A 13825-nucleotide genomic window follows, 5' to 3' on the forward strand; every position below is an offset into this window, starting at 1 on the left:
CCCAGGGCCTTCAAAATTCTGCACTTCTTTGTCATAGCTTTTATCATCCTGTGTTATAATTGCGTTTTTGCTTGTCTGACTTTATTTATTAATTATTTTTATTATTATTATTTTATTATTATTATTGAGAGAGAGCATGAGAGGGGGTTGGGAGAAAGGTGGAGGGAGAGGGAGAGAGATACTCTTAAGCAGGCCCCATGCCCAGCACGGAGATCCTGAGATCATGACCTGAGCAAAGATCAAGATCAGACACTTATCCGACTGAGCCACCGGTGCCCCTGTCTGACTATTTTAATAGCCTCAAAAGTCCACAAGACAAGAGTGGTGACTTTCTTACTTACTGTTGTATATCCAGTGATAACTATAGTGTCTGGAAGATAATAGACTTTCAATAAGTATTTGCTGAGTAAATTAATGACAGAGCTAGAATTCAAACACAGATCTTTGAAATGATACAGTAGCCCTTTGGACCAGAAACAGACACTACTTGAGATTTTCTTCCTCCTAGAAATCTGCCTAGAGGTCATCTGAAATCAGATGTAGGTTGGCCAAATTTAGTTATTCGAGAAAAATTTCCCAAATATATGTTGATCCACGATGCTATGGCATCCCAGTTACCGTTGAGAAGGAAAATATTTGTAAAAGAATTTATTGGATCCCATTAAGTTCTTTAAGCAGGGGGATGGAGCATTTCTCATCTGCCCTTAAAATCTGTTACATACATATGTTTCCAGGATACACTGTTGGGAAATGACCAGAAGCAGCTTGGTGGAGAAAGGAAGGACCACACACTATGTTTCAGATTGCTTGGTTCACTGTGTCTCCACCCAGGACAAACTTAATCTCTTTAAAGGTTATTTCCTCAGGTGACATAAACACAGTTTCATCTGTTTGAACCATTTGCACAACAAAACTGGAACATCTTAGCATTCCCAGAGCAAATGCTGTGGGGAAGACTCTCTGCACGCTACCAAGTTCCTGCTTACCACCTCCGTGACAAATGAGAAAAAAACTTGGAGTTTTCATACGATAAAAACCAGATATTTTATTCTTTCCTTTTTGGTATTTCTCTCTAGTGAACAATTTGATGGGTGAATATCAAAAGCTATTGGAACGCCGTACATTATCACTCTCTATGCCTTATATTTTTAAGATGGAATGAAAGGAGTAAAAAAAAAAAAAAAGCCCTCCTAAATGATTCTTTTTATCTTTTCCAAATACAGTAACACTACCAACTAAAATCACTAAGAAATTAAAGCTGATTAAGGAACATTAGAAAAGCTGTCAATGTATTTTAAAAATCAGGCTAAAAGTTGCAGCGTTCATTAAGCCCTCGGGGGAGGAAGATAGGTTCTTTCAAATCACAACAACTGAAATGTATTTCTATTATTTTTTGCTCTAGACTCTTCCAGCACTTATCCTAAATTTTAGAGTGCTTCAACAACTTCAAACTGATAGAGAGGAAGGCTGGTGTGTGAGCCAGAGAAGGAGAAACATTCTGGACTTCTAGCTAGCCGACAGGTTATTTTGCGGAATAGAATTCTGGTAATGTCTAGTCTAGATGACCCTGGAAATTTACACACATTTGCTTTTGGACTAAAAAAAGAAACATTTTGTTATAACTTTGTGGGTTAAGGTTTAAGAAACCTCCTTAAAAAACCTGGATATTTATTTCCTATAGAAAGAGTCTAAATTGCACGAAATTAGGAGATTTTAAAAGTAGTCAAGCAGACTCCTTTGGATCACGGGGACACGTCATCAGAAAGTTCTCCACTGCAGTTTCTGCAAAGGCTGTTCTGTGAGAGGAGCCAGAGACTGGGCTGCTTGCGGAAGTGTGAAAACTGAAGCATCAAACGAGCTGTGTGGACTCCTCCCAGCCCTCCTGAATTCATCTGGGCTGTGAGCAGAAACCTAAAATCGGGCTCAAGGGCAGAATGCGCATGGCTGGGTCTATCAGAGAGAAAACAGATTGACAACTTCAGGTCGGTTGAAAGATTTGGAAAATCTTTGAAAGTTTCAAAATGAAAGATTTTATAAAGTGGTATGGGAAGCAATCCAGAGTAAAACAGGAAAAGAAAAAATGAACCCTCAAAAAACTGGTTTCCATATGAGAATTGACAAGGCAAATATCCCTCTGATCTCTGTCTTGTATCTATTAGTAGGTTTCTACCTCCGGTCAGGCGATTCCAGGGATTTTTAAGCATATTCTAGAATAAACCCATGATTTCCAAAGCCCTCATTTCGCCTCCACCCATCTAAAAAGAATTTGAGTTGATTATGTCAGATTTTAATGCGGTGAAGCAGTTGCAACTTTGTAGGGGTTGGTTCTTCCCCAAATGCACGAAACACCTCACACTGTCTTCTCTTCCACCCACGTCGGAACTGACCACCCACCACAACATACTTCACGGGTTTTGCTGGATCTAACCAGCTTGCTGTGGCACATCTGTCTCATAAACACGCCATGTAAAAATGCAGTGTGGTAGTCATGGAGAAATAATGTAACCTTCAGTACTTTGAAAGCAGATAATTTGCATTTTTTTGATTACAGTGAAAATGAAGAGAATTAGTGTAAAGAAGTTCTGATAAAGCACCATGTTTATAGAAAAGACAAGAAACACACAGCTTGTGTTTTCAACACACCAGAACTTAAATTTATCATGAAATTGGGTAAATTATTTTGGAAGCTGGTTTCCTTGGAAAATAGAGGTCTGTTTTTAAAAATGGGAAAGATATAAAATGAATTCGTATTAGAGATATATAACAAGAAAGTATATTACAGCAAGAAAAATCTTACAATAAATTAAATATTAGATCTATGAGGAAGCACTTGCGAAGAGTCCTTGCGTGACATATTTGCTAGGTCACTAAGTATTGGCTGAGTTTGGCGACACTTTGACTGGCATTTCTGTTAGTATTTTCTACAGTAGGAAATTTCCTAATTAACAAAAGCTAATGTTAATGAAGAATGTAAGACTGTTTCCCTCTACCTAACTGAAGCCATAGACTGTCAAATTCTGAGTTTTTGCCTTTTCTGTCTCATCCCTGATATTGGAATGACAATTTGTTTTTTGTCTGACAACTTCCTTTAAAATGGCATAGGTATTTGCCATTTCTGATTTGTTTGTGGGCTGCTCGAATTGCAACCTACCTGTTAATAGTGTGCCTGAGCATTAGTACTGCATTCTTTAATTTGGAATCCTTAGAATACACACCTCCAGTTTATGAGTAGGGTTTGTTGCAAAAAAAAATTATACATTGTTTGGTGAAAACTCAGACTATAGTTTCCTTGGGGGTGGGGGTTTTCTAATGTTTTTTTTTTTATCTTTCAAAGATTATTTATTCAACCACTTCGTCCCATTGTAACAAATAATATTCATTATGCCACAAGGCCAAACTGGTAGAGCGCCTGGGCCTTGAGTCCTGCTCTAACCCCCACCCCCACCGCAAATTTTACTTCCCTCTTGTTGAGCTTCTTCAATTTGAGGGAGGCGAGGGTGAAGGTAGATGGTGAAGAAGTGGTGAAGGAGCCTGTGGCTGGACATGAGAAGCTCCAAAGCCATTACAAAAGTCTCCCCTGGCACAGAATTAAAGGGACAGGGGCTGGGTTAGGGCCCTGGTGGCGGAGACTCAGTGTAAGAAAATCTGCAGCTAGATAATGCACTCATAGCATGTGATGAGAAAACTTTGTCATTGACTATTACTGAATTAAATCTTAATAAAAGCCTGAGCTTTCCCCTCATCAAATCAAAACGGCTTAAGAAGTCACATATAATTTTGAATATCCTTTGAGCATATGTGATTTTCACTATAGTCATTGTGGGAGTTGTGTTATGGACAAATGTGCTCTAAGTCTCACCATTTAAGGCACTTATTCATGGCATAGATACCCCATTGCATTAGTCAGTAAAAATATGGCCCCCTATTCTAGAAGATGAAAGTTTAGTGAGAATCAGTACATAGGAAGGCAACAAAATTAATCAGTCTTTCAAGCAAGTAATTTGACAATTGTGAAAGGAGAGAGGCTTTTTCTTTATATATATATATATTTTTAAAGATTTTATTTATTTATTTGACAGAGAGAGACACAGCGAGAGAGGGAACACAAGCAGGGGGAGTGGGAGAGGGAGAAGCAGGCTTCCCGCGGAGCAGGGAGCCAGATGCGGGGCTCGATCCCAGGATCCTGGGATCATGACCTGAGCCGAAGGCAGACGCTTAACGACTGAGCCACCCAGGTGCTCCGAGGCTTTTTCTTTTTAAATTGGAAGTTTATTTTCCAAATTGCAAGATAGTCAAATAATTAGCATACCTCATAAAATCTGAGTTTTAATTTAGCAGTCAAGATGGTATCAATGATGGTCTATAGCTCGTGATAAAAGCAATTCATCTTCTTATGTGTCAGTTTTCTTGTTTTCAAAATCAGTGATGGTCAGATTTAACCATCTCTAAATGATGTATAGCGTAACTACACATAATTGAAGATACCTGAATTTATTTCCCCTGCTTTTCCTTGGTTGTGATAAATCTTCAGCACTTCAACCCTCCACTGCATCTTTATATTTAATTGAGGAATAAAGGAAACATCTTAGGAACAAAAGAACAAAAAAGTAGAAGTTGTCTCAAATTGATGAGTGAGGAGGATTAAGGACAGCCAAAAGAACTTGAATCCCCCTTCCCAACTTTTATTTTTAGGAACCCTTTCTACTCTTCCTCCCCTAGCTCTGTCTTCCACCTCAGGCCCTAGCTTTTTATTAAAACTCAGTATAAGATCAGTTTGGTGGGGGTGCCTGGGTGGCTCAGTCGTTAAGCGACTATCTTCGGCTTAGGTCATGATCCCAGGGTCCTGGGATCAAGCCCTACATCGGGTTCCCTGCTCTGCAGGAAGCCTGCTTCTTCCTCTCCCACTCTCCCTGCTTGTGTTCCCTCTCTTGCTGTGTCTCTCTCTGTCAAGTAAATAAAATCTTAAAAAAAAAAAAAAAAAGATCAGTTTGGGGGGCAGAGAAAGTGAAATATAATTTATTTAATAAAAATTACAGAAATGATTTAGGGAAAGTAAAAAATAAATGCATAATTTGGAATCCAATTAGTAAATAAAAACTAATGTCTAATTCCTTTTCCATTTCTAAAAAAATTTAAAGTGAGGAAGTCTTTATTTAGTATGACTAACAGCAAGAAACATAATTTTATATCTCCTGTGAATGGCAACAGTATTGAGATATGTAAGAATTTTTAGTGGCAGAAGTAAGAGACATCTAAATAAAGGTCAAGCAAGAGAAGGACATTTTCAGAGGCCATTACTTAATTTTAAAACCCCATTTTGAAATTTATTAATTGAACATTTAATAAATTTATTTGGTTTTTATAAAGGTGACATATATACTGTATCTTGACTTCTATAACCAAATTATAAAAGATAATATAACATTAACAGCACTGGTTGATTTTTTTTTAAAGATTTTATTTATTTATTCATAAGAGATAGAGAGAGAGAGAGGCAGAGGGAGAAGCAGGCTCCCTGCTGAGCAGGAAGCCCGATGAGGGACTCAATCCCAGGACCCTGGGATCATGACCTGAGCAGAAGGCAGAAGCTTAACCATCTGAGCCACCCAGGCGCCCAACAATAGGTGATTTTTGAATGTGATCAAGAAATGTGATGAAGCTTTCTCACTAAAAAATTAAAGTGAATGCAAATGCACAAAGGCAGTTTATACAAGGTTTTATACTAAAGAATGATCCATTTAAATAGATGACATTTTACTACTTTTAATAGATGACTGGAAATGCAACCAAATATCAAAATGTATATAGAATATCTGACTATATTTGATTTAAAGAAAACTATCATAAAATCATGATTATAATTCATTTTAGTGACTTAGCACGATGATTACAGCAGCTATTAATCAAATGATTCCATGATGATCTACACAACAAATGGATATAAGAACAAAAGGTGACATTTAAAGAACTTACAATATAACTTTAAAATGCTTTGACTTGTATACACTTGATTTTAATGCATCAAAAATAATGTGAATGTTAATTTTAGTCATATGTTACAGTGATCTGCCAAAGTACAAAATGCACCTCTGCAATTTTTACATTTCTAAAATTGTAGTTTTTATATCTGCATTCTCTCTGCACACTATTTTGAAAAGTGTCAAAATAGTTGTTTATTTAACAGTATAACATGGAGAAAGAGTATATCACTAAAATGTATCTAATCAGAATTTATATAAATATATATTTATATAAATATATATATATTTACACCCCTCCATAACACACAGTTTGAGGTACTTTCTTGACCGTAATAATAAAATTAAATATTATAATTAGTATACTCCAAAACTAATAGAGATGAGAATCATAGACAATAATCTTATTGTAGGACAGTTATTGATCAAGAAGTTCAATCAGTTTGGTTTTTGATATTTTGAAAGCACACACTAAAAAATATTTTTTGAGCCTCAAAAAATACATTAAATTTATTTTAATGTAATTTAATTATAAATGATAACAATACAAACCAGTCATTTTGGGGAGAAACTTCATTTTCTAGAGCACGTCTGCGAGTAACTAAGGTTACTTCACCAGATTTTAAAACTGAACATGTTTGAACAAGCTACTTCTCATCTTAATTTTCAAATTACAATAATGGCATGTCTTACAACTCTTAATGCCAATTATTTCTGTCTGAATTGAGTTGCAATCTTTATTGACACATGGGAAACCAGGGGGTTCTTTTCTTGCTGATGATTACATTGTTCTGGTTGTTAGAATTATAGTGTCTCTGTTTTGTCCAAAGCTAGTCAGAGCAAGTTTCTTGAACTTGGATTTATGACTCCTTCATTGTCACCAGTCTACCACGACCTCAAGAGTTGTGACCAAAGACTCTTCAACTTATATTTTAGCATATTAAAAGGAAAGGAACATCAATGGGGAACCCTTGGCATAAACAACGTCTAGGAATATTTATTTGTGCGAGAGAAACCTAGCTATTGCCATTTATAAAAAAAAAAGTAGACTTGCTTTAGCTTTCAGTTTTCTCAAACAGAAGAGGTAGACAAAGTATGTCCCCCGAATTTTATGATCATATTATGCCAAAGAAAACGAACCAGTCCATTTTAGGGGGTAAGAATTAAAGTACTTTTGAGCAAATTTTTTCTGTCGTAGTTTTCCCCCCTAATCTTTAAGTCACCGCTTCTTTTCTTACACATGGATACTTTTCCATTGTGACTTTACCTGTCTGTCTTCCCTCCCCCACCCGTCTCTCGTTCTCTTTCAAAGCATTTTTTCAATCAGCACATGAGGTTCTGAAAGAAAATTATTTAGTCTTGGCTTTTCCCTCACTTTATTCAGCAAAGCTACTGACTTGAACAAAAGCAGTACTGTACCTGCTCCTGGCCGCTAGAAACAATGACGAGCGCCTTGATAAGATTAGATGTAATTTTAAATGCAGCAGGGACAAAGCCTCCTTCCCACTAACCCCACTCGCAATCCCCTACTGTAATTCCACCACAGTGAGCAGTTGAAAAATCCCTGACCAGAGCCAGACTGCTTGGTAAGCGCCACCTAACAGACACAGAAACATGATCTGCATCATTTTCAGGCTTGGCAGACATTTTGTGCATAAAAAAAGAAAAGAAAAGAAAAGGGGGGCAAAAAAAGGGCCATCTTTGAAACCAGACACAAGCAAACTTTATATATTCCCAGTTTTATAGTTTCAAGAAGAACTTAAATCTGAAATATCAAACAAAAAAAGAGAAAAAATATGTGAAAACACTTAAATCAGTTTTAAAATTAGTTTTCTTTTTGAACAGCAACTATCCCTGTATGTCTAAGTTAAATTGTTCCGTGGATTGTGGAGTGTTTTGAATAACTGAAGTCAGCATAACTGTGTATGAATCAAAGAAGCTAGGTGCCCAGTGCGCGTTTTTTTTAACTCATAAAAACTTACTTTTTAATTCTGTGAAAGCACCTATGGAGTGTTAGAGTTCTTTCCTTTTTTTCTGTCCTTTGGGTAAGAAATTTGACCTAATATATGTCTTTATGTGTATGTGTTGTTTGTTCTGGCCACAAAATTCTGTTGATTCTTCTTTTCTTGTACTAGTATGCAGATAACAGTGTTAATTTTTATTGTCTTACACTGTATCTACTTATCTATCATCTATCTCTACCTATCAACTCTTTTCATAAATACAAAACACTGATTGTTAGATTTTAAGAGGAAAAGTATATTGACAGCACTAAAATGTATTTGTTTCATTAATTGTACAGATGCAAATCATGTGCCCCACACAAATGCTTTTATAACAATATATTATTTCAATTTTTGTGAAACAAATCATTTAAACTGCATTATATAAATTGTTTTTAATCAAAGAAACCCCCCTTTTATAATGTGGATAAGATCTCCTTAATTTGTCAGTTCTAATGCATTTTTTTTTGTGTGTCAAATATTCTTTATAGGGGGCATGACTGCATGCCGAAAAGAAGTCAGATGTTGAAACTGGATAAAGAGTCTTAACTGACTAAATTTGAGAGGCTTACTAATCTCTGAACTTCTGATCCCTTAGTAGTAGGTATTTTTGAGTTAATACAAGAGGACAAATCTCTACACTCGCGTAGTTATGGAAATTAGTGCATGGAGCCTACCCATTAACCTGACAAATACACTGCATGTGTGTGCCTTGATTGTCCTTGTTTTTTGTCATAAAACTTTAGAAAGCTGAAAAAATACAGTTAGAATCTCAATTTCTATTCCAACCCACACTAAATGCATATGCTGTTTTCCTATGAGAGAAAAAGAAACCTAAACAGTAAGAATTTTCACAAGATTTCGTTTAATTAGATTCCACTAAACATTACTAAAATGTGTTATTTTCCTTGAACGTAATGGACTATATTGATTTTTAAAATTGTCTTGGTGGGAAAGAAAAGTTTTCTTCCTTTTCTTTGTCTCTTTTCTTTTCTTTTCTTTTCTTTCTTCTTTGCTCCTTGTTTTCGTTTTTTGTTTTTGGTTGTTGTTGTTGTTGTTTGGGTTTCGGTTTTGGTATTTTTTGATCTGCCAGTAGTGGAACCAAATGTCTTCTGTGCTCTTCTGTCTCTCTTTTGTGTCCTCCTTCATCTCTTCCTGGAAAGATGTGGATAGGAATAGCCAACCACGTTAACATTGGGAACAATGGTAAAGATTATTTTCCTTCTGACAACCTCTTCCCAGGTGTTTAGCAGCCTCTGTATGTTAGTAGATCCTCAGCAGTTTTTCGGAGCAGTTCCTTTTATGTTCCTCTCCTCCCTCCCTTCCTCATCTCACTTCCTGCAATGCACTGGACACTGTCTTAGGGGCCGGGGATTAACCAGACATGAGTAGGACATAGTTCCTGCTCTCAGGTTGCTCACAGCCTGGTGACAAGAGACTTAAGAAAAGAAGCAGTGTCTGCTTCCAGCCTTACCTTCTCACCTGCCCTTGATCAGAAGCAAAGCTTCCCAGTTTCCCATTCCTTCTCCCCCCCAGGAAGCTGGGAAACAAATGCAAGCTAACTTAACCGATAACCTTTAAAAATGTTCTCATCTCAGACAGCTTTTTCATTTTAACTCCTGCCTGCAAAAGCTGGGTGACTACTAAGGCTTTTTGTCAGGAAAAGAGCACAGATAAAAGGGAGCGATCTTTTATGCTTGAGAACCTTCCTCAAAATCTCTTGACCATGACCAAAATATATTTATACTATGGTGGACCTCATCTTCTTGGTCCAGAGTTCATACAAATCCATCAGGATTCAAACTCAGAGAAATTCATTACAATTGTATGAATTTACTGTTTTTTCATATTTATCATGTTCGGTGTATACTTTGTATAAAAGAAAAAGAAGCCAAATTACTATTTATGTGCCAACAAATTTTTATCATAAAACACACTTAGACATATATTGAAGTATTGTTCTCTGCATTACTAATATATCTTTGTAAAAATTAGAGATGACCTCCAGTTTCAGAAAGCTAATACCTGGCAACTGTCCAACTCTTTTTAGTGTATTCCTGCTAGCATTATTTTAAATCCATGATTAATACATGTTTGTTGACCTAAGATCACAATATCCACATAAACAAAAGGAACAAAAAGTAAGAGAAAACAATACATTTTTATTATGTTTTTAGTACTCTGAGATAGCAATTCTTAACATCTGCTTTCAACTTTTTCTGTCCAAATATTTTCATATTTTTCCACAACTGAGATCATAGTGTTCACAGCAGTTTTAAACCATTTTAACTTACCAGTGTATCACAATGCTTAAAGTTCACTAGAAGGATTATGCTTTTTCTAAATATGTTTCTATTTTTTAAATATCTGCATTGCGTGAATGTAGAATTTATTCAAGATTACCTTTTGTTTCTTGTTTTCTCTCCGCTTCTATTATATGAATGTGTTCTCTTTTGGCTCTTTAACCTCCAGCCTCCAACTTTTTTTTTTTTTTTCCCTATCCTGTCCCTTCTAAATGGAAAGTTTTTCCTTCCTTTATCTGCTTGTCTGGAAATTGTGTTCACCCCAACGTGACTCAACTGATAGGCCTTTTTCTCAACAAAATCTCCAATTCAGCTTTATCCTCTGCATTCCTATCATGCCTTTAGTACACTTGCATTGTGGAGTTTATCACACATTATATGGAAAGGTATTGTCAGAGATCCGACTCTGTAAGGCAGGCAAGTGTCATAACAACACATTCTCCTATGGGTCTATGTCGAATGTTCTGGGCAGAGCAGCCTCTAGATGGCACAGACTGTTTGGGGAGCTCCTTACTTGTCATGGAAAACAGAGGACCCTGAAGCAGCTGTCTGGCTAAATTCTATAATCTGCACGCGCCTATTGAACCACAAGTGAGAGAGTATGAACCCAGATCATAAAAGGGGTTCAGGCAAATGCAAATCTGATTGAAGGATTTTGGGGTTTCTCCAAAGAGACTCAGGTAGAGGAAGAGATCGCAGGTCCCCAAGAGAAAATCCTCTGTTTGTTGAAAGAGGCCGATTACTGAGATCAAAATGTGAGAGGGGCAGGGGCCTCTGGGGCGCCCTGAGCCGGGGCTGGCGTGGCTGTGCCGGGCCGTGTCTCTCCTATGTGCCGGGAATCCGACCGCTGTGAAAATAAAATGACTTGTGCCACTAAGGACCTAAATGCTTTGCTCTGGAAACTGCCCGGAAGGGATGAGTCCGATCCACAGATAAAAGCTCATAAGCGTGGATGCAGCCTGTGTCGTGTCGAGGTCCCAGTGCAGTTCGCTCTGGCCAGCAGGAGCCTGAAGGGTGGCAAGATGGAGCTGAAGTCAACGGAACAGAAGGACCGGGCAGGTGCAAAGCCCGAACAGGGAGAGCCTCCAGGAGAAGGCCCCTCCCAGGCCCCCACTCAGCCCACTGACTCCTGGAGGGATCCCAAATGAAGATCGTACTTCCTCTTGTCAGAGTGGTGGGGTTCAGAGTATGGCATCTAGTATGATACACAGATAGATGTAGAAAGTACATTTTTGTTTTTACCCCTGCCTATTTCTAGCACTTAGTTCAGTGTCTTATAGATACCTAATAAATTCACTTATTTATTGAACTCATAAATATTATTATTATTGAGGCCTAATATATATCTGGCATTCTTCTAGGTACTAGGACAAAAATGGTCAGCAAAAAACAGACGTGGTTATTGTCATGGAACTAAACATTCATTGAACTAGAATTTAAGCAAATAGATATACATTTCATTACTTTCCTATCTCTTCATGCTGTCTATTTTGAATATCATTGAATAACTCAATGTTATTTTCCAATATGCTCTTAAAAATGTGGAGGAGTAAGCAGTTCTAAAACATAAATAACCCAACAGGTTACAAATGATCTTTTATAGGTGTTGTTAAGTAAATTAATACTTTGGAATATACGTTAGTTTTTCCAAGTCACTAGGCCCAAGTGACTTGCTTTGGCACCCTAGGCTGTAGGGGAAATGTACATTTTGTATATACGCAACTCAACTTATTTGGAACTGTCATCCTAAATCTCTTTATTTTGACCTGACAATGAAGCATAAAATGAAGATTGGTAATTATTTTGAACTGGATTCTTTTAACAATTGTTACTGATTTCTTAATGTGTTCAAGATATTATGCTTCATTTTGCAAAAGAAGAAAAGGCGAATAAAAGATTGTTTCTAATGTCACTGTAGTGTAAAACTAATAGATTTGGCCAAAGATGTAGTTTTTCAAAGCGAGTGAACTGCAAAGTGCTACTGTTGCCGGGGTGTGGACAGATCACAATCGTCCTCCACAGGGCCCCGCCTACATGGGAGGAGGGATGCGCATGTCGTCCTGGACACAGGCAGCAAATGGGATCACCCAGACAGCATGCAGTAGACTGAGTACTCTCAGGCACTCATTTGTGCATACCAAATGTATCCAAAGTGCCTCTATTCATTCCTCACTTGAGTTCTGTTATTTTTAAAATCCTAAAGTCGAAGAATTTTCTGTAATCACAATTATAAAATGGACAATAATTAGAAAATGAACAAGAGCTACCTCTTTTCAAAAGTCTTCTTCACTCCTGAAGGTGGCTCAATTACCAAAGTAATGTGTTTAGCATTTTTCATATTTTATAAGGAACAGCCACACGTTTAATTTTTATAGCAATCCCATGAACCCAGTCATATTATCTTCATCTTATAGGTAGCAAAACTGGGCCAAAGATATTAGATAATTTGTCCAGTTTGACTGAGACAGGACAAGAATTTGTCAGTACTCAGAAAACACATAAAAACCACTTTTTCTTCTACTTTGGGCAAAACATGATATACTTCTACGTAGTTTGGGCATATGCTTCTGGTGTGGATGGCATGACCTCTGTCCATAAAGACTTTCTATTTGAATGGAGGTAAAGAAACTATTTATGTTAGACATGGAGCATCATATTAACAGTGCAAAATAATATAGAGCAAGTTGTAGGCATAAATTCTGAGGACTCGAGTAATGCCATAGCTCAGTAATATTAATGCTATTAAACCTAGAGATATTGTTTTCTCAATGTGCAGGAAAGGTGTTCGGTGATTACCTTTGAGTCACTAGAATTTTATCCTAAAATAATAGTAAGAAACCAGGAAAAGAAAAATGGCTGTCTCTGAACACTAGAAGGGTTTCATGGAGAGGCCTTTTCCTTTATAATTTCTAATTTCATTATTATGAAATGAAAAAGACAGGAAATAAAACACCACTAAACGGGGGAGAGAGAGAGAGAGGGAAGAGAAAAAGAGAGAGAAAAGAGACACAGAGGGAAACAGACTCCTAGCTATAGAGAACAAACTGATGGTTACCAAGGGGAGGTGGGTGGGGAATGGGTGAAATATGTGATGCGGATTAAGGAGGGCACTTGTCATGATGAGCATCGAGTGATGTTTGGAAGTACTGAATCACTATATTGTACACCTGAAACTAATATTACACTGTATGTTAACTATACTGGAATTAGAAAATAATTTTTAAAAACCACTAAAGTTTTACTAAGGAAATGATGTTTTCCATATGAAAAATCTGTGTGTGTATTTTACAAATAAGTATGAAAGATTATTAAGGCAGAATCATTCTGTCTGAAGTTTTTAAGCCAGGGTAGAAAGATGGACTCCCTTTACCAGGCCTTCTCTCTTCCCTCAGAAGGTGCTTGGGATAAATTGTCCAGGGCTGCATTTTGCTTTCGAGGAAAACCTTGAAGAAAGAGAGAATGTAATACCTCACCTCCATGTAATGCAAAGTGATACTTCTTCAAGTAGAGGTTTTATTTTACAACAGACCTACAGTATATA

The sequence above is a fragment of the Phoca vitulina genome, unplaced genomic scaffold (assembly GCF_004348235.1).
Source record: "Phoca vitulina isolate PV1807 unplaced genomic scaffold, GSC_HSeal_1.0 scaffold17, whole genome shotgun sequence".
NCBI lineage: Eukaryota > Metazoa > Chordata > Mammalia > Carnivora > Phocidae > Phoca > Phoca vitulina.